Source organism: Taudactylus pleione, unplaced genomic scaffold, assembly GCF_031769625.1.
Source record: "Taudactylus pleione unplaced genomic scaffold, aTauple2 ptg000192l, whole genome shotgun sequence".
Taxonomy (NCBI): Eukaryota; Metazoa; Chordata; class Amphibia; order Anura; family Myobatrachidae; genus Taudactylus; species Taudactylus pleione.
This window is the reverse complement of record NW_028284594.1, coordinates 3,478,804-3,498,033: the sequence shown is the minus strand read 5'-3', so window position 1 is coordinate 3,498,033 and position 19,230 is coordinate 3,478,804. Positions and strand designations below refer to the sequence as shown.

At 32.8% G+C, this 19,230-nt stretch overlaps 3 non-coding genes across 3 annotated transcripts; all 3 read left to right on the top strand.

Annotated features, from left to right (window-relative positions):
* Window positions 1–241: 241 nt before the first annotated feature.
* Window positions 242–313, top strand: TRNAP-CGG (transfer RNA proline (anticodon CGG)). Its single transcript has one exon. It is a non-coding gene; the product is annotated as a tRNA-Pro (tRNA).
* Window positions 314–1,516: 1,203 nt separating this feature from the next.
* On the top strand, window positions 1,517–1,588 carry TRNAP-CGG (transfer RNA proline (anticodon CGG)). Its single transcript has one exon. It is a non-coding gene; the product is annotated as a tRNA-Pro (tRNA).
* Window positions 1,589–18,260: 16,672 nt separating this feature from the next.
* Window positions 18,261–18,332, top strand: TRNAP-AGG (transfer RNA proline (anticodon AGG)). Its single transcript has one exon. It is a non-coding gene; the product is annotated as a tRNA-Pro (tRNA).
* The last annotated feature ends 898 nt before the right edge of the window (window positions 18,333–19,230 follow it).

The window sequence follows — 19,230 nt, the reverse complement described above, 5'->3', positions numbered from 1 at the left end:
TTGCATATGACTAGTCTTTAGCTTCGTCCTTGAGAGATGTCCAAACTCTGTAGGCACTCACAAATCTTGTCCCTGCACTTTTCCTATATGCATACCTTAGAAAACTATCTACTGGACCATAAGGAAATATTTTATGTATTCTACAAGTTAATTATTACATAAATGTATATGGTGTTTTAAAAACAAAAAGCTATTTTCTAAAAATCAATTGAAAAATCCAAAGAAAAATCTTCAGGTAGGTGGCTCGTTGGTCTAGGGGTATGATTCTTGCTTCGGGTGCGAGAGGTCCCGGGTTCAAATCCCTGACGAGCCCAAATTTTCAGATTCTTTGAAATGGTTCTATTATCTTATTGTAGTGAATTTCAAATGAATGTTGTTTTTTCAAAACTCTCAAAATAGATTGTATTTACTAATTTGCACAATTGAATTTTGTTTTTTGTCAAACTGCTAAAATTATTTGTAAGTACTTATCTGCACACAGCATGTGACATGTCTTGGGTTTTATCCATCAGAAAAACTCTGCTGGGCATCATAAAACTTTGTACAGCAATTTTCAAGCAAGTATACTTAGAAAATTATTGACTATTAGGAAATATTTTATTTATGCTAATATTTCCTCCTTGTACACATTAGTGACTGCTTTAAAATTATATAATTTTCACATAAAAACAGTTAAGATATCAAATAAAACATGCTTACTTGATGATTCTATGATTTTCGCTTTGGGTGCGACAGGTCCCTGGTTCAATTCCCTGACTATCCCTCTCTTTCTTTTTACGGTGCATCTCATGGTTTATATATGTCTGATTTTCTCAATTGGCTAAGTCAATAGCATCAACTGAGTTTTGTTTTTACCATACTCCCAATAGAATTTGTACATACTTATTAATCTTGCCTTCATCATTTTCCTATTGCCTTTCTTCTATTTATGCATGATTTACACATAGCTTTTTACAAGTCTTGGGTTTTATCGATCAGACAAGTCCAAACTCTGTCGCCATTTTTATATCTTGTCACTGCACTTTCCAAATAAGCACACATAGAAAACTATCAATAGAATCTTACGGAAACATTTTAGTTGTACTACAAATAAGAGCATACTTATTAAAATTTCAACCGTATTGTGGTATATCAGGAAAACTGCAGGTTCCCTTCTGTCTAGATAGCTTTGAATGTTTTAAAAGAATAGTCTCACTTTGAAACACAAAAAGTTCAAAAATGAAATTGCAAGGTATTCTTTTGCCTTTCTTCTGTGTCTGGAAGCATGATTTGTACAATGCATATGACTAGTCTTTAGCTTCGTCCATGAGAGAAGTCCAAACTCTGTAGGCTTCACAAATCTTGTCCCTGCACTTTTCCTATATGCATACCTTAGAAAACTATCTACTGGACCATAAGGAAATATTTTATGTATTCTAAAAGTTAATTATTACATAAATGTATATGGTGTTTTAAAAACAAAAAGCTATTTTCTAAAAATCAATTGAAAAATCCAAAGAAAAATCTTCAGGTAGGTGGCTCGTTGGTCTAGGGGTATGATTCTCGCTTCGGGTGCGAGAGGTCCCGGGTTCAAATCCCTGACGAGCCCAAATTTTCAGATTCTTTGAAATGGTTCTATTATCTTATTGTAGTGAATTTCAAATGAATGTTGTTTTTTCAAAACTCTCAAAATAGATTGTATTTACTAATTTGCACAATTGAATTTTGTTTTTTGTCAAACTGCTAAAATTATTTGTAAGTACTTATCTGCACACAGCATGTGACATGTCTTGGGTTTTATCCATCAGAAAAACTCTGCTGGGCATCATAAAACTTTGTACAGCAATTTTCAAGCAAGTATACTTAGAAAATTATTGACTATTAGGAAATATTTTATTTCTGCTAATATTTCCTCCTTGTACACATTAGTGACTGCTTTAAAATAATATAATTTTCACATAAAATTGGTTAAGATATCAAATAAAACATGCTTACTTGATGATTCTATGATTTTCGTTTTGGGCGCGACAGGTCCCTGGTTCAATTCCCTGACGAGCCCTCTCTTTCTTTTTACGGTGCATCTCATGGTTTATATATATCTGATTTTCTCAATTGGCTAAGTCAATAGCATCAACTGAGTTTTGTTTTTGCCATACTCCCAATAGAATTTGTACATACTTATGAATCTTGCCTTCATCATTTTCCTATTGCCTTTCTTCTATTTATGCATGATTTACACATAGCTTTTTACAAGTCTTGGGTTTTATCGATCAGACAAGTCCAAACTCTGTCGCCATTTTTATATCTTGTCACTGCACTTTCCAAATAAGCACACATAGAAAACTATCAATAGAATCTTACGGAAACATTTTAGTTGTACTACAAATAAGAGCATTCTTATTCAAATTTCAACCGTATTGTGGTATATCAGGAAAACTGCAGGTTCCCTTCTGTCTAGATAGCTTTGAATGTTTTCAAAGAATAGTCTCACTTTGAAACACAAAAAGTTCAAAAATGAAATTGCAAGGTATTCTTTTGCCTTTCTTCTGTGTCTGGAAGCATGATTTGTACATTGCATATGACTAGTCTTTAGCTTCGTCCATGAGAGAAGTCCAAACTCTGTAGGCACTCACAAATCTTGTCCCGGCACTTTTCCTATATGCATACCTTAGAAAACTATCTACTGGACCATAAGGAAATATTTTATTTATTCTACAAATTAATTTTTACATAAATGTATATGGTGTTTTAAAAACAAAAAGCTATTTTCTTAAAATCAATTGAAAAATCCAAAGAAAAATTTTCAGGTAGGTGGCCTGTTGGCCTAGGGGTATGATTCTCGCTTAGAGTGCGAGAGGTCCCGGGTTCAAATCCCAGACGAGCCCAAATTTTCAGATTCTTTGAAATGGTTCTATTATCTTATTGTAGTCAATTTCCTGAGTGAATTTCAACTGAATGTTGTTTTTTCAAAACTCTCAAAATAGATTGTATTTACTAATTTGCACAATTGAATTTTGCTTTTTGTCAAACTGCTAAAATTATTTGTAAGTACTTATCTGCACACAGCATGTGACATGTCTTGGGTTTTATCCATCAGAAAAACTCTGCTGGGCATCATAAAACTTTGTACAGCAATTTTCAAGCAAGTATACTTAGAAAATTATTGACTATTAGGAAATATTTTATTTATGCTAATATTTCCTCCTTGTACACATTAGTGACTGCTTTAAAATAATATAATTTTCACATAAAATTGGTTAAGATATCAAATAAAACATGCTTACTTGATGATTCTATGATTTTCGTTTTGGGCGCGACAGGTCCCTGGTTCAATTCCCTGACGAGCCCTCTCTTTCTTTTTACGGTGCATCTCATGGTTTATATATATCTGATTTTCTCAATTGGCTAAGTCAATAGCATCAACTGAGTTTTGTTTTTGCCATACTCCCAATAGAATTTGTACATACTTATGAATCTTGCCTTCATCATTTTCCTATTGCCTTTCTTCTATTTATGCATGATTTACACATAGCTTTTTACAAGTCTTGGGTTTTATCGATCAGACAAGTCCAAACTCTGTCGCCATTTTTATATCTTGTCACTGCACTTTCCAAATAAGCACACATAGAAAACTATCAATAGAATCTTACGGAAACATTTTAGTTGTACTACAAATAAGAGCATACTTATTAAAATTTCAACCGTATTGTGGTATATCAGGAAAACTGCAGGTTCCCTTCTGTCTAGATAGCTTTGAATGTTTTAAAAGAATAGTCTCACTTTGAAACACAAAAAGTTCAAAAATGAAATTGCAAGGTTTTCTTTTGCCTTTCTTCTGTGTCTGGAAGCATGATTTGTACATTGCGTATGACAAGTCTTTAGCTTCGTCCATGAGAGAAGTCCAAACTCTGTAGGCACTCACAAATCTTGTCCCTGCACTTTTCCTATATGCATACCTTAGAAAACTATCTACTGGACCATACGGAAATATTTTTTTTATTCTACAAATTCATTTTTACATAAATGTATATGGTGTTTTAAAAACAAAAAGCTATTTTCTAAAAATCAATTGAAAAATCAAAAGAAAAATCTTCAGGTAGGTGGCTTGTTGGTCTAGGGGTATGATTCTCGCTTAGGGTGCGAGAGGTCCCAGATTCAAATCCCCGATGAGCCCAAATTTTCAGATTCTTTGAAATGGTTCTATAATCTTATTGTAGTCAATTTCCTGAGTGAATTTCAACTGAATGTTGTTTTTTCAAAACTCTCAAAATAGATTGTATTTACTAATTTGCACAATTGAATTTTGTTTTTTGTCAAACTGCTAAAATTATTTGTAAGTACTTATCTGCACACAGCATGTGACATGTCTTTGGTTTTATCCATCAGAAAAACTCTGCTGGGCATCATAAAACTTTGTACAGCAATTTTCAAGCAAGTATACTTAGAAAATTATTGACTATTAGGAAATATTTTATTTATGCTAATATTTCCTCCTTGTACACATTAGTGTCTGCTTTAAAATAATATAATTTTCACATAAAATTGGTTAAGATATCAAATAAAACATGCTTACTTGATGATTCTATGATTTTCGTTTTGGGCGCGACAGGTCCCTGGTTCAATTCCCTGACGAGCCCTCTCTTTCTTTTTACGGTGCATCTCATGGTTTATATATATCTGATTTTCTCAATTGGCTAAGTCAATAGCATCAACTGAGTTTTGTTTTTGCCATACTCCCAATAGAATTTGTACATACTTATGAATCTTGCCTTCATCATTTTCCTATTGCCTTTCTTCTATTTATGCATGATTTACACATAGCTTTTTACAAGTCTTGGGTTTTATCGATCAGACAAGTCCAAACTCTGTCGCCATTTTTATATCTTGTCACTGCACTTTCCAAATAAGCACACATAGAAAACTATCAATAGAATCTTACGGAAACATTTTAGTTGTACTACAAATAAGAGCATACTTATTAAAATTTCAACCGTATTGTGGTATATCAGGAAAACTGCAGGTTCCCTTCTGTCTAGATAGCTTTGAATGTTTTAAAAGAATAGTCTCACTTTGAAACACAAAAAGTTCAAAAATGAAATTGCAAGGTTTTCTTTTGCCTTTCTTCTGTGTCTGGAAGCATGATTTGTACATTGCGTATGACAAGTCTTTAGCTTCGTCCATGAGAGAAGTCCAAACTCTGTAGGCACTCACAAATCTTGTCCCTGCACTTTTCCTATATGCATACCTTAGAAAACTATCTACTGGACCATACGGAAATATTTTTTTTATTCTACAAATTCATTTTTACATAAATGTATATGGTGTTTTAAAAACAAAAAGCTATTTTCTAAAAATCAATTGAAAAATCAAAAGAAAAATCTTCAGGTAGGTGGCTTGTTGGTCTAGGGGTATGATTCTCGCTTAGGGTGCGAGAGGTCCCAGATTCAAATCCCCGATGAGCCCAAATTTTCAGATTCTTTGAAATGGTTCTATAATCTTATTGTAGTCAATTTCCTGAGTGAATTTCAACTGAATGTTGTTTTTTCAAAACTCTCAAAATAGATTGTATTTACTAATTTGCACAATTGAATTTTGTTTTTTGTCAAACTGCTAAAATTATTTGTAAGTACTTATCTGCACACAGCATGTGACATGTCTTTGGTTTTATCCATCAGAAAAACTCTGCTGGGCATCATAAAACTTTGTACAGCAATTTTCAAGCAAGTATACTTAGAAAATTATTGACTATTAGGAAATATTTTATTTATGCTAATATTTCCTCCTTGTACACATTAGTGTCTGCTTTAAAATAATATAATTTTCACATAAAATTGGTTAAGATATCAAATAAAACATGCTTACTTGATGATTCTATGATTTTCGTTTTGGGCGCGACAGGTCCCTGGTTCAATTCCCTGACGAGCCCTCTCTTTCTTTTTACGGTGCATCTCATGGTTTATATATATCTGATTTTCTCAATAGGCTAAGTCAATAGCATCAACTGAGTTTTGTTTTTGCCATACTCCCAATAGAATTTGTACATACTTATGAATCTTGCCTTCATCATTTTCCTATTGCCTTTCTTCTATTTATGCATGATTTACACATAGCTTTTTACAAGTCTTGGGTTTTATCGATCAGACAAGTCCAAACTCTGTCGCCATTTTTATATCTTGTCACTGCACTTTCCAAATAAGCACACATAGAAAACTATCAATAGAATCTTACGGATACATTTTAGTTGTACTACAAATAAGAGCATTCTTATTAAAATTTCAACCGTATTGTGGTATATCAGGAAAACTGCAGGTTCCCTTCTGTCTAGATAGCTTTGAATGTTTTCAAAGAACAGTCTCACTTTGAAACACAAAAAGTTCAAAAATGAAATTGCAAGGTATTCTTTTGCCTTTCTTCTGTGTCTGGAAGCATGATTTGTACATTGCATATGACTAGTCTTTAGCTTCGTCCATGAGAGAAGTCCAAACTCTGTAGGCACTCACAAATCTTGTCCCGGCACTTTTCCTATATGCATACCTTAGAAAACTATCTACTGGACCATAAGGAAATATTTTTTTTATTCTACAAATTCATTTTTACATAAATGTATATGGTGTTTTAAAAACAAAAAGCTATTTTCTAAAAATCAATTGAAAAATCAAAAGAAAAATCTGCAGGTAGGTGGCTCGTTGGTCTAGGGGTATGATTCTCGCTTAGGGTGCGAGTGGTCCCGGGTTCAATTCCCAGATGTGCCCAAATTTTCAGATTCTTTGAAATGTTTCTATTATCTTATTGTAGTCAATTTCCTGAGTGAATTTCAACTGAATGTTGTTTTTTCAAAACTCTCAAAATAGATTGTATTTACTAATTTGCACAATTGAATTTTGTTTTTTGTCAAACTGCTAAAATTATTTGTAAGTACTTATCTGCACACAGCATGTGACATGTCTTTGGTTTTATCCATCAGAAAAACTCTGCTGGGCATCATAAAACTTTGTACAGCAATTTTAAAGCAAGTATACTTAGAAAATTATTGACTATTAGGAAATATTTTATTTATGCTAATATTTCCTCCTTGTACACATTAGTGTCTGCTTTAAAATAATATAATTTTCACATAAAATTGGTTAAGATATCAAATAAAACATGCTTACTTGATGATTCTATGATTTTCGTTTTGGGCGCGACAGGTCCCTGGTTCAATTCCCTGACGAGCCCTCTCTTTCTTTTTACGGTGCATCTCATGGTTTATATATATCTGATTTTCTCATTAGGCTAAGTCAATAGCATCAACTGAGTTTTGTTTTTGCCATACTCCCAATAGAATTTGTACATACTTATGAATCTTGCCTTCATCATTTTCCTATTGCCTTTCTTCTATTTATGCATGATTTACACATAGCTTTTTACAAGTCTTGGGTTTTATCGATCAGACAAGTCCAAACTCTGTCGCCATTTTTATATCTTGTCACTGCACTTTCCAAATAAGCACACATAGAAAACTATCAATAGAATCTTACGGAAACATTTTAGTTGTACTACAAATAAGAGCATTCTTATTAAAATTTCAACCGTATTGTGGTATATCAGGAAAACTGCAGGTTCCCTTCTGTCTAGATAGCTTTGAATGTTTTCAAAGAACAGTCTCACTTTGAAACACAAAAAGTTCAAAAATGAAATTGCAAGGTATTCTTTTGCCTTTCTTCTGTGTCTGGAAGCATGATTTGTACATTGCATATGACTAGTCTTTAGCTTCGTCCATGAGAGAAGTCCAAACTCTGTAGGCACTCACAAATCTTGTCCCGGCACTTTTCCTATATGCATACCTTAGAAAACTATCTACTGGACCATAAGGAAATATTTTTTTTATTCTACAAATTCATTTTTACATAAATGTATATGGTGTTTTAAAAACAAAAAGCTATTTTCTAAAAATCAATTGAAAAATCAAAAGAAAAATCTGCAGGTAGGTGGCTCGTTGGTCTAGGGGTATGATTCTCACTTAGGGTGCGAGTGGTCCCGGGTTCAATTCCCAGATGTGCCCAAATTTTCAGATTCTTTGAAATGTTTCTATTATCTTATTGTAGTCAATTTCCTGAGTGAATTTCAACTGAATGTTGTTTTTTCAAAACTCTCAAAATAGATTGTATTTACTAATTTGCACAATTGAATTTTGTTTTTTGTCAAACTGCTAAAATTATTTGTAAGTACTTATCTGCACACAGCATGTGACATGTCTTGGGTTTTATCCATCAGAAAAACTCTGCTGGGCATCATAAAACTTTGTACAGCAATTTTCAAGCAAGTATACTTAGAAAATTATTGACTATTAGGAAATATTTTATTTATGCTAATATTTCCTCCTTGTACACATTAGTGACTGCTTTAAAATAATATAATTTTCACATAAAATTGGTTAAGATATCAAATAAAACATGCTTACTTGATGATTCTATGATTTTCGTTTTGGGCGCGACAGGTCCCTGGTTCAATTCCCTGACGAGCCCTCTCTTTCTTTTTACGGTGCATCTCATGGTTTATATATATCTGATTTTCTCAATTGGCTAAGTCAATAGCATCAACTGAGTTTTGTTTTTGCCATACTCCCAATAGAATTTGTACATACTTATGAATCTTGCCTTCATCATTTTCCTATTGCCTTTCTTCTATTTATGCATGATTTACACATAGCTTTTTACAAGTCTTGGGTTTTATCGATCAGACAAGTCCAAACTCTGTCGCCATTTTTATATCTTGTCACTGCACTTTCCAAATAAGCACACATAGAAAACTATCAATAGAATCTTACGGAAACATTTTAGTTGTACTACAAATAAGAGCATTCTTATTCAAATTTCAACCGTATTGTGGTATATCAGGAAAACTGCAGGTTCCCTTCTGTCTAGATAGCTTTGAATGTTTTCAAAGAATAGTCTCACTTTGAAACACAAAAAGTTCAAAAATGAAATTGCAAGGTATTCTTTTGCCTTTCTTCTGTGTCTGGAAGCATGATTTGTACATTGCATATGACTAGTCTTTAGCTTCGTCCATGAGAGAAGTCCAAACTCTGTAGGCACTCACAAATCTTGTCCCGGCACTTTTCCTATATGCATACCTTAGAAAACTATCTACTGGACCATAAGGAAATATTTTATTTATTCTACAAATTAATTTTTACATAAATGTATATGGTGTTTTAAAAACAAAAAGCTATTTTCTTAAAATCAATTGAAAAATCCAAAGAAAAATTTTCAGGTAGGTGGCCTGTTGTCCTAGGGGTATGATTCTCGCTTAGCGTGCGAGAGGTCCCGGGTTCAAATCCCAGACGAGCCCAAATTTTCAGATTCTTTGAAATGGTTCTATTATCTTATTGTAGTCAATTTCCTGAGTGAATTTCAACTGAATGTTGTTTTTTCAAAACTCTCAAAATAGATTGTATTTACTAATTTGCACAATTGAATTTTGTTTTTTGTCAAACTGCTAAAATTATTTGTAAGTACTTATCTGCACACAGCATGTGACATGTCTTGGGTTTTATCCATCAGAAAAACTCTGCTGGGCATCATAAAACTTTGTACAGCAATTTTCAAGCAAGTATACTTAGAAAATTATTGACTATTAGGAAATATTTTATTTATGCTAATATTTCCTCCTTGTACACATTAGTGACTGCTTTAAAATAATATAATTTTCACATAAAATTGGTTAAGATATCAAATAAAACATGCTTACTTGATGATTCTATGATTTTCGTTTTGGGCGCGACAGGTCCCTGGTTCAATTCCCTGACGAGCCCTCTCTTTCTTTTTACGGTGCATCTCATGGTTTATATATATCTGATTTTCTCAATTGGCTAAGTCAATAGCATCAACTGAGTTTTGTTTTTGCCATACTCCCAATAGAATTTGTACATACTTATGAATCTTGCCTTCATCATTTTCCTATTGCCTTTCTTCTATTTATGCATGATTTACACATAGCTTTTTACAAGTCTTGGGTTTTATCGATCAGACAAGTCCAAACTCTGTCGCCATTTTTATATCTTGTCACTGCACTTTCCAAATAAGCACACATAGAAAACTATCAATACAATCTTACGGAAACATTTTAGTTGTACTACAAATAAGAGCATTCTTATTCAAATTTCAACCGTATTGTGGTATATCAGGAAAACTGCAGGTTCCCTTCTGTCTAGATAGCTTTGAATGTTTTCAAAGAATAGTCTCACTTTGAAACACAAAAAGTTCAAAAATGAAATTGCAAGGTATTCTTTTGCCTTTCTTCTGTGTCTGGAAGCATGATTTGTACATTGCATATGACTAGTCTTTAGCTTCGTCCATGAGAGAAGTCCAAACTCTGTAGGCACTCACAAATCTTGTCCCGGCACTTTTCCTATATGCATACCTTAGAAAACTATCTACTGGACCATAAGGAAATATTTTATTTATTCTACAAATTAATTTTTACATAAATGTATATGGTGTTTTAAAAACAAAAAGCTATTTTCTTAAAATCAATTGAAAAATCCAAAGAAAAATTTTCAGGTAGGTGGCCTGTTGGCCTAGGGGTATGATTCTCGCTTAGCGTGCGAGAGGCCCCGGGTTCAAATCCCAGACGAGCCCAAATTTTCAGATTCTTTGAAATGGTTCTATTATCTTATTGTAGTCAATTTCCTGAGTGAATTTCAACTGAATGTTGTTTTTTCAAAACTCTCAAAATAGATTGTATTTACTAATTTGCACAATTGAATTTTGTTTTTTGTCAAACTGCTAAAATTATTTGTAAGTACTTATCTGCACACAGCATGTGACATGTCTTGGATTTTATCCATCAGAAAAACTCTGCTGGGCATCATAAAACTTTGTACAGCAATTTTCAAGCAAGTATACTTAGAAAATTATTGACTATTAGGAAATATTTTATTTATGCTAATATTTCCTCCTTGTACACATTAGTGACTGCTTTAAAATAATATAATTTTCACATAAAATTGGTTAAGATATCAAATAAAACATGCTTACTTGATGATTCTATGATTTTCGTTTTGGGCGCGACAGGTCCCTGGTTCAATTCCCTGACGAGCCCTCTCTTTCTTTTTACGGTGCATCTCATGGTTTATATATATCTGATTTTCTCAATTGGCTAAGTCAATAGCATCAACTGAGTTTTGTTTTTGCCATACTCCCAATAGAATTTGTACATACTTATGAATCTTGCCTTCATCATTTTCCTATTGCCTTTCTTCTATTTATGCATGATTTACACATAGCTTTTTACAAGTCTTGGGTTTTATCGATCAGACAAGTCCAAACTCTGTCGCCATTTTTATATCTTGTCACTGCACTTTCCAAATAAGCACACATAGAAAACTATCAATACAATCTTACGGAAACATTTTAGTTGTACTACAAATAAGAGCATTCTTATTCAAATTTCAACCGTATTGTGGTATATCAGGAAAACTGCAGGTTCCCTTCTGTCTAGATAGCTTTGAATGTTTTCAAAGAATAGTCTCACTTTGAAACACAAAAAGTTCAAAAATGAAATTGCAAGGTATTCTTTTGCCTTTCTTCTGTGTCTGGAAGCATGATTTGTACATTGCATATGACTAGTCTTTAGCTTCGTCCATGAGAGAAGTCCAAACTCTGTAGGCACTCACAAATCTTGTCCCGGCACTTTTCCTATATGCATACCTTAGAAAACTATCTACTGGACCATAAGGAAATATTTTATTTATTCTACAAATTAATTTTTACATAAATGTATATGGTGTTTTAAAAACAAAAAGCTATTTTCTTAAAATCAATTGAAAAATCCAAAGAAAAATTTTCAGGTAGGTGGCCTGTTGGCCTAGGGGTATGATTCTCGCTTAGCGTGCGAGAGGCCCCGGGTTCAAATCCCAGACGAGCCCAAATTTTCAGATTCTTTGAAATGGTTCTATTATCTTATTGTAGTCAATTTCCTGAGTGAATTTCAACTGAATGTTGTTTTTTCAAAACTCTCAAAATAGATTGTATTTACTAATTTGCACAATTGAATTTTGTTTTTTGTCAAACTGCTAAAATTATTTGTAAGTACTTATCTGCACACAGCATGTGACATGTCTTGGATTTTATCCATCAGAAAAACTCTGCTGGGCATCATAAAACTTTGTACAGCAATTTTCAAGCAAGTATACTTAGAAAATTATTGACTATTAGGAAATATTTTATTTATGCTAATATTTCCTCCTTGTACACATTAGTGACTGCTTTAAAATAATATAATTTTCACATAAAATTGGTTAAGATATCAAATAAAACATGCTTACTTGATGATTCTATGATTTTCGTTTTGGGCGCGACAGGTACCTGGTTCAATTCCCTGACGAGCCCTCTCTTTCTTTTTACGGTGCATCTCATGGTTTATATATATCTGATTTTCTCAATTGGCTAAGTCAATAGCATCAACTGAGTTTTGTTTTTGCCATACTCCCAATAGAATTTGTACATACTTATGAATCTTGCCTTCATCATTTTCCTATTGCCTTTCTTCTATTTATGCATGATTTACACATAGCTTTTTACAAGTCTTGGGTTTTATCGATCAGACAAGTCCAAACTCTATCGCCATTTTTATATCTTGTCACTGCACTTTCCAAATAAGCACACATAGAAAACTATCAATAGAATCTTACGGAAACATTTTAGTTGTACTATAAATAAGAGCATTCTTATTAAAATTTCAACCGTATTGTGGTATATCAGGAAAACTGCAGGTTCCCTTCTGTCTAGATAGCTTTGAATGTTTTCAAAGAATAGTCTCACTTTGAAACACAAAAAGTTCAAAAATGAAAATGCAAGGTATTCTTTTGCCTTTCTTCTGTGTCTGGAAGCATGATTTGTACATTGCATATGACTAGTCTTTAGCTTCATCCATGAGAGAAGTCCAAACTCTGTTGGCACTCACAAATCTTGTCCCTGCACTTTTCCTATATGCATACCTTAGAAAACTATCTACTGGACCATAAGGAAATATTTTATTTATTCTACAAATTCATTTTTACATAAATTTATATGGTGTTTTAAAAACAAAAAGCTATTTTCTTAAAATCAATTGAAAAATCAAAAGAAAAATCTTCAGGTAGGTGGCTCGTTGGTCTAGGGGTATGATTCTCGCTTAGGGTGCGAGAGGTCCCGGGTTCAAATCCCAGACAAGCCCAAATTTTCAGATTCTTTGAAATGGTTCTATTATCTTATTGTAGTCAATTTCCTGAGTGAATTTCAACTGAATGTTGTTTTTTCAAAACTCTCAAAATAGATTGTATTTACTAATTTGCACAATTGAATTTTGTTTTTTGTCAAACTGCTAAAATTATTTGTAAGTACTTATCTGCACACAGCATGTGACATGTCTTGGGTTTTATCCATCAGAAAAACTCTGCTGGGCATCATAAAACTTTGTACAGCAATTTTCAAGCAAGTATACTTAGAAAATTATTGACTATTAGGAAATATTTTATTTATGCTAATATTTCCTCCTTGTACACATTAGTGACTGCTTTAAAATAATATAATTTTCACATAAAATTGGTTAAGATATCAAATAAAACATGCTTACTTGATGATTCTATGATTTTCGTTTAGGGCGCGACAGGTCCCTGGTTCAATTCCCTGACGAGCCCTCTCTTTCTTTTTACGGTGCATCTCATGGTTTATATATATCTGATTTTTTCAATTGGCTAAGTCAATAGCATCAACTGAGTTTTGTTTTTGCCATACTCCCAATAGAATTTGTACATACTTATGAATCTTGCCTTCATCATTTTCCTATTGCCTTTCTTCTATTTATGCATGATTTACACATAGCTTTTTACAAGTCTTGGGTTTTATCGATCAGACAAGTCCAAACTCTGTCGCCATTTTTATATCTTGTCACTGCACTTTCCAAATAAGCACACATAGAAAACTATCAATAGAATCTTACGGAAACATTTTAGTTGTACTACAAATAAGAGCATTCTTATTCAAATTTCAACCGTATTGTGGTATATCAGGAAAACTGCAGGTTCCCTTCTGTCTAGATAGCTTTGAATGTTTTCAAAGAATAGTCTCACTTTGAAACACAAAAAGTTCAAAAATGAAATTGCAAGGTATTCTTTTGCCTTTCTTCTGTGTCTGGAAGCATGATTTGTACATTGCATATGACTAGTCTTTAGCTTCGTCCATGAGAGAAGTCCAAACTCTGTAGGCACTCACAAATCTTGTCCCGGCACTTTTCCTATATGCATACCTTAGAAAACTATCTACTGGACCATAAGGAAATATTTTATTTATTCTACAAATTAATTTTTACATAAATGTATATGGTGTTTTAAAAACAAAAAGCTATTTTCTTAAAATCAATTGAAAAATCCAAAGAAAAATTTTCAGGTAGGTGGCCTGTTGGCCTAGGGGTATGATTCTCGCTTAGCGTGCGAGAGGTCCCGGGTTCAAATCCCAGACGAGCCCAAATTTTCAGATTCTTTGAAATGGTTCTATTATCTTATTGTAGTCAATTTCCTGAGTGAATTTCAACTGAATGTTGTTTTTTCAAAACTCTCAAAATAGATTGTATTTACTAATTTGCACAATTGAATTTTGTTTTTTGTCAAACTGCTAAAATTATTTGTAAGTACTTATCTGCACACAGCATGTGACATGTCTTGGGTTTTATCCATCAGAAAAACTCTGCTGGGCATCATAAAACTTTGTACAGCAATTTTCAAGCAAGTATACTTAGAAAATTATTGACTATTAGGAAATATTTTATTTATGCTAATATTTCCTCCTTGTACACATTAGTGACTGCTTTAAAATAATATAATTTTCACATAAAATTGGTTAAGATATCAAATAAAACATGCTTACTTGATGATTCTATGATTTTCGTTTTGGGCGCGACAGGTCCCTGGTTCAATTCCCTGACGAGCCCTCTCTTTCTTTTTACGGTGCATCTCATGGTTTATATATATCTGATTTTCTCAATTGGCTAAGTCAATAGCATCAACTGAGTTTTGTTTTTGCCATACTCCCAATAGAATTTGTACATACTTATGAATCTTGCCTTCATCATTTTCCTATTGCCTTTCTTCTATTTATGCATGATTTACACATAGCTTTTTACAAGTCTTGGGTTTTATCGATCAGACAAGTCCAAACTCTGTCGCCATTTTTAGATCTTGTCACTGCACTTTCCAAATAAGCACACATAGAAAACTATCAATAGAATCTTACGGAAACATTTTAGTTGTACTATAAATAAGAGCATTCTTATTAAAATTTCAACCGTATTGTGGTATATCAGGAAAACTGCAGGTTCCCTTCTGTCTAGATAGCTTTGAATGTTTTCAAAGAATAGTCTCACTTTGAAACACAAAAAGTTCAAAAATGAAAATGCAAGGTATTCTTTTGCCTTTCTTCTGTGTCTGGAAGCATGATTTGTACATTGCATATGACTAGTCTTTAGCTTCATCCATGAGAGAAGTCCAAACTCTGTTGGCACTCACAAATCTTGTCCCTGCACTTTTCCTATATGCATACCTTAGAAAACTATCTACTGGACCATAAGGAAATATTTTATTTATTCTACAAATTAATTTTTACATAAATGTATATGGTGTTTTAAAAACAAAAAGCTATTTTCTTAAAATCAATTGAAAAATCCAAAGAAAAATTTTCAGGTAGGTGGCCTGTTGGCCTAGGGGTATGATTCTCGCTTAGCGTGCGAGAGGTCCCGGGTTCAAATCCCAGACGAGCCCAAATTTTCAGATTCTTTGAAATGGTTCTATTATCTTATTGTAGTCAATTTCCTGAGTGAATTTCAACTGAATGTTGTTTTTTCAAAACTCTCAAAATAGATTGTATTTACTAATTTGCACAATTGAATTTTGTTTTTTGTCAAACTGCTAAAATTATTTGTAAGTACTTATCTGCACACAGCATGTGACATGTCTTGGGTTTTATCCATCAGAAAAACTCTGCTGGGCATCATAAAACTTTGTACAGCAATTTTCAAGCAAGTATACTTAGAAAATTATTGACTATTAGGAAATATTTTATTTATGCTAATATTTCCTCCTTGTACACATTAGTGACTGCTTTAAAATAATATAATTTTCACATAAAATTGGTTAAGATATCAAATAAAACATGCTTACTTGATGATTCTATGATTTTCGTTTTGGGCGCAACAGGTCCCTGGTTCAATTCCCTGACGAGCCCTCTCTTTCTTTTTACGGTGCATCTCATGGTTTATATATATCTGATTTTCTCAATTGGCTAAGTCAATAGCATCAACTGAGTTTTGTTTTTGCCATACTCCCAATAGAATTTGTACATACTTATGAATCTTGCCTTCATCATTTTCCTATTGCCTTTCTTCTATTTATGCATGATTTACACATAGCTTTTTACAAGTCTTGGGTTTTATCGATCAGACAAGTCCAAACTCTATCGCCATTTTTATATCTTGTCACTGCACTTTCCAAATAAGCACACATAGAAAACTATCAATAGAATCTTACGGAAACATTTTAGTTGTACTATAAATAAGAGCATTCTTATTAAAATTTCAACCGTATTGTGGTATATCAGGAAAACTGCAGGTTCCCTTCTGTCTAGATAGCTTTGAATGTTTTCAAAGAATAGTCTCACTTTGAAACACAAAAAGTTCAAAAATGAAAATGCAAGGTATTCTTTTGCCTTTCTTCTGTGTCTGGAAGCATGATTTGTACATTGCATATGACTAGTCTTTAGCTTCATCCATGAGAGAAGTCCAAACTCTGTTGGCACTCACAAATCTTGTCCCTGCACTTTTCCTATATGCATACCTTAGAAAACTATCTACTGGACCATAAGGAAATATTTTATTTATTCTACAAATTAATTTTTACATAAATGTATATGGTGTTTTAAAAACAAAAAGCTATTTTCTTAAAATCAATTGAAAAATCCAAAGAAAAATTTTCAGGTAGGTGGCCTGTTGGCCTAGGGGTATGATTCTCGCTTAGCGTGCGAGAGGTCCCGGGTTCAAATCCCAGACGAGCCCAAATTTTCAGATTCTTTGAAATGGTTCTATTATCTTATTGTAGTCAATTTCCTGAGTGAATTTCAACTGAATGTTGTTTTTTCAAAACTCTCAAAATAGATTGTATTTACTAATTTGCACAATTGAATTTTGTTTTTTGTCAAACTGCTAAAATTATTTGTAAGTACTTATCTGCACACAGCATGTGACATGTCTTGGGTTTTATCCATCAGAAAAACTCTGCTGGGCATCATAAAACTTTGTACAGCAATTTTCAAGCAAGTATACTTCGAAAATTATTGACTATTAGGAAATATTTTATTTATGCTAATATTTCCTACTTGTACACATTAGTGACTGCTTTAAAATAATATAATTTTCACATAAAATTGGTTAAGATATCAAATAAAACATGCTTACTTGATGATTCTATGATTTTCGTTTTGGGCGCGACAGGTACCTGGTTCAATTCCCTGACGAGCCCTCTCTTTCTTTTTACGGTGCATCTCATGGTTTATATATATCTGATTTTCTCAATTGGCTAAGTCAATAGCATCAACTGAGTTTTGTTTTTGCCATACTCCCAATAGAATTTGTACATACTTATGAATCTTGCCTTCATCATTTTCCTATTGCCTTTCTTCTATTTATGCATGATTTACACATAGCTTTTTACAAGTCTTGGGTTTTATCGATCAGACAAGTCCAAACTCTATTGCCATTTTTATATCTTGTCACTGCACTTTCCAAATAAGCACACATAGAAAACTATCAATAGAATCTTACGGAAACATTTTAGTTGTACTATAAATAAGAGCATTCTTATTAAAATTTCAACCGTATTGTGGTATATCAGGAAAACTGCAGGTTCCCTTCTGTCTAGATAGCTTTGAATGTTTTCAAAGAATAGTCTCACTTTGAAACACAAAAAGTTCAAAAATGAAAATGCAAGGTATTCTTTTGCCTTTCTTCTGTGTCTGGAAGCATGATTTGTACATTGCATATGACTAGTCTTTAGCTTCATCCATGAGAGAAGTCCAAACTCTGTTGGCACTCAAAAATCTTGTCCCTGCACTTTTCCTATATGCATACCTTAGAAAACTATCTACTGGACCATAAGGAAATATTTTATTTATTCTACAAATTCATTTTTACATAAATTTATATGGTGTTTTAAAAACAAAAAGCTATTTTCTTAAAATCAATAGAAAAATCAAAAGAAAAATTTTCAGGTAGGTGGCTCGTTGGTCTAGAGGTATGATTCTCGCTTAGGGTGCGAGAGGTCCCGGGTTCAAATCCCAGACGAGCCCAAATTTTCAGATTCTTTGAAATGGTTCTATTATCTTATTGTAGTCAATTTCCTGAGTGAATTTCAACTGAATGTTGTTTTTTCAAAACTCTCAAAATAGATTGTATTTACTAATTTGCACAATTGAATTTTGTTTTTTGTCAAACTGCTAAAATTATTTGTAAGTACTTATCTGCACACAGCATGTGACATGTCTTGGGTTTTATCCATCAGAAAAACTCTGCTGGGCATCATAAAACTTTGTACAGCAATTTTCAAGCAAGTATACTTAGAAAATTATTGACTATTAGGAAATATTTTATTTATGCTAATATTTCCTACTTGTACACATTAGTGACTGCTTTAAAATAATATAATTTTCACATAAAATTGGTTAAGATATCAAATAAAACATGCTTACTTGATGATTCTATGATTTTCGTTTTGGGCGCGACAGGTACCTGGTTCAATTCCCTGACGAGCCCTCTCTTTCTTTTTACGGTGCATCTCATGGTTTATATATATCTGATTTTCTCAATTGGCTAAGTCAATAGCATCAACTGAGTTTTGTTTTTGCCATACTCCCAATAGAATTTGTACATACTTATGAATCTTGCCTTCATCATTTTCCTATTGCCTTTCTTCTATTTATGCATGATTTACACATAGCTTTTTACAAGTCTTGGGTTTTATCGATCAGACAAGTCCAAACTCTGTCGCCATTTTTATATCTTGTCACTGCACTTTCCAAATAAGCACACATAGAAAACTATCAATAGAATCTTACGGAAACATTTTAGTTGTACTATAAATAAGAGCATTCTTATTAAAATTTCAACCGTATTGTGGTATATCAGGAAAACTGCAGGTTCCCTTCTGTCTAGATAGCTTTGAATGTTTTCAAAGAATAGTCTCACTTT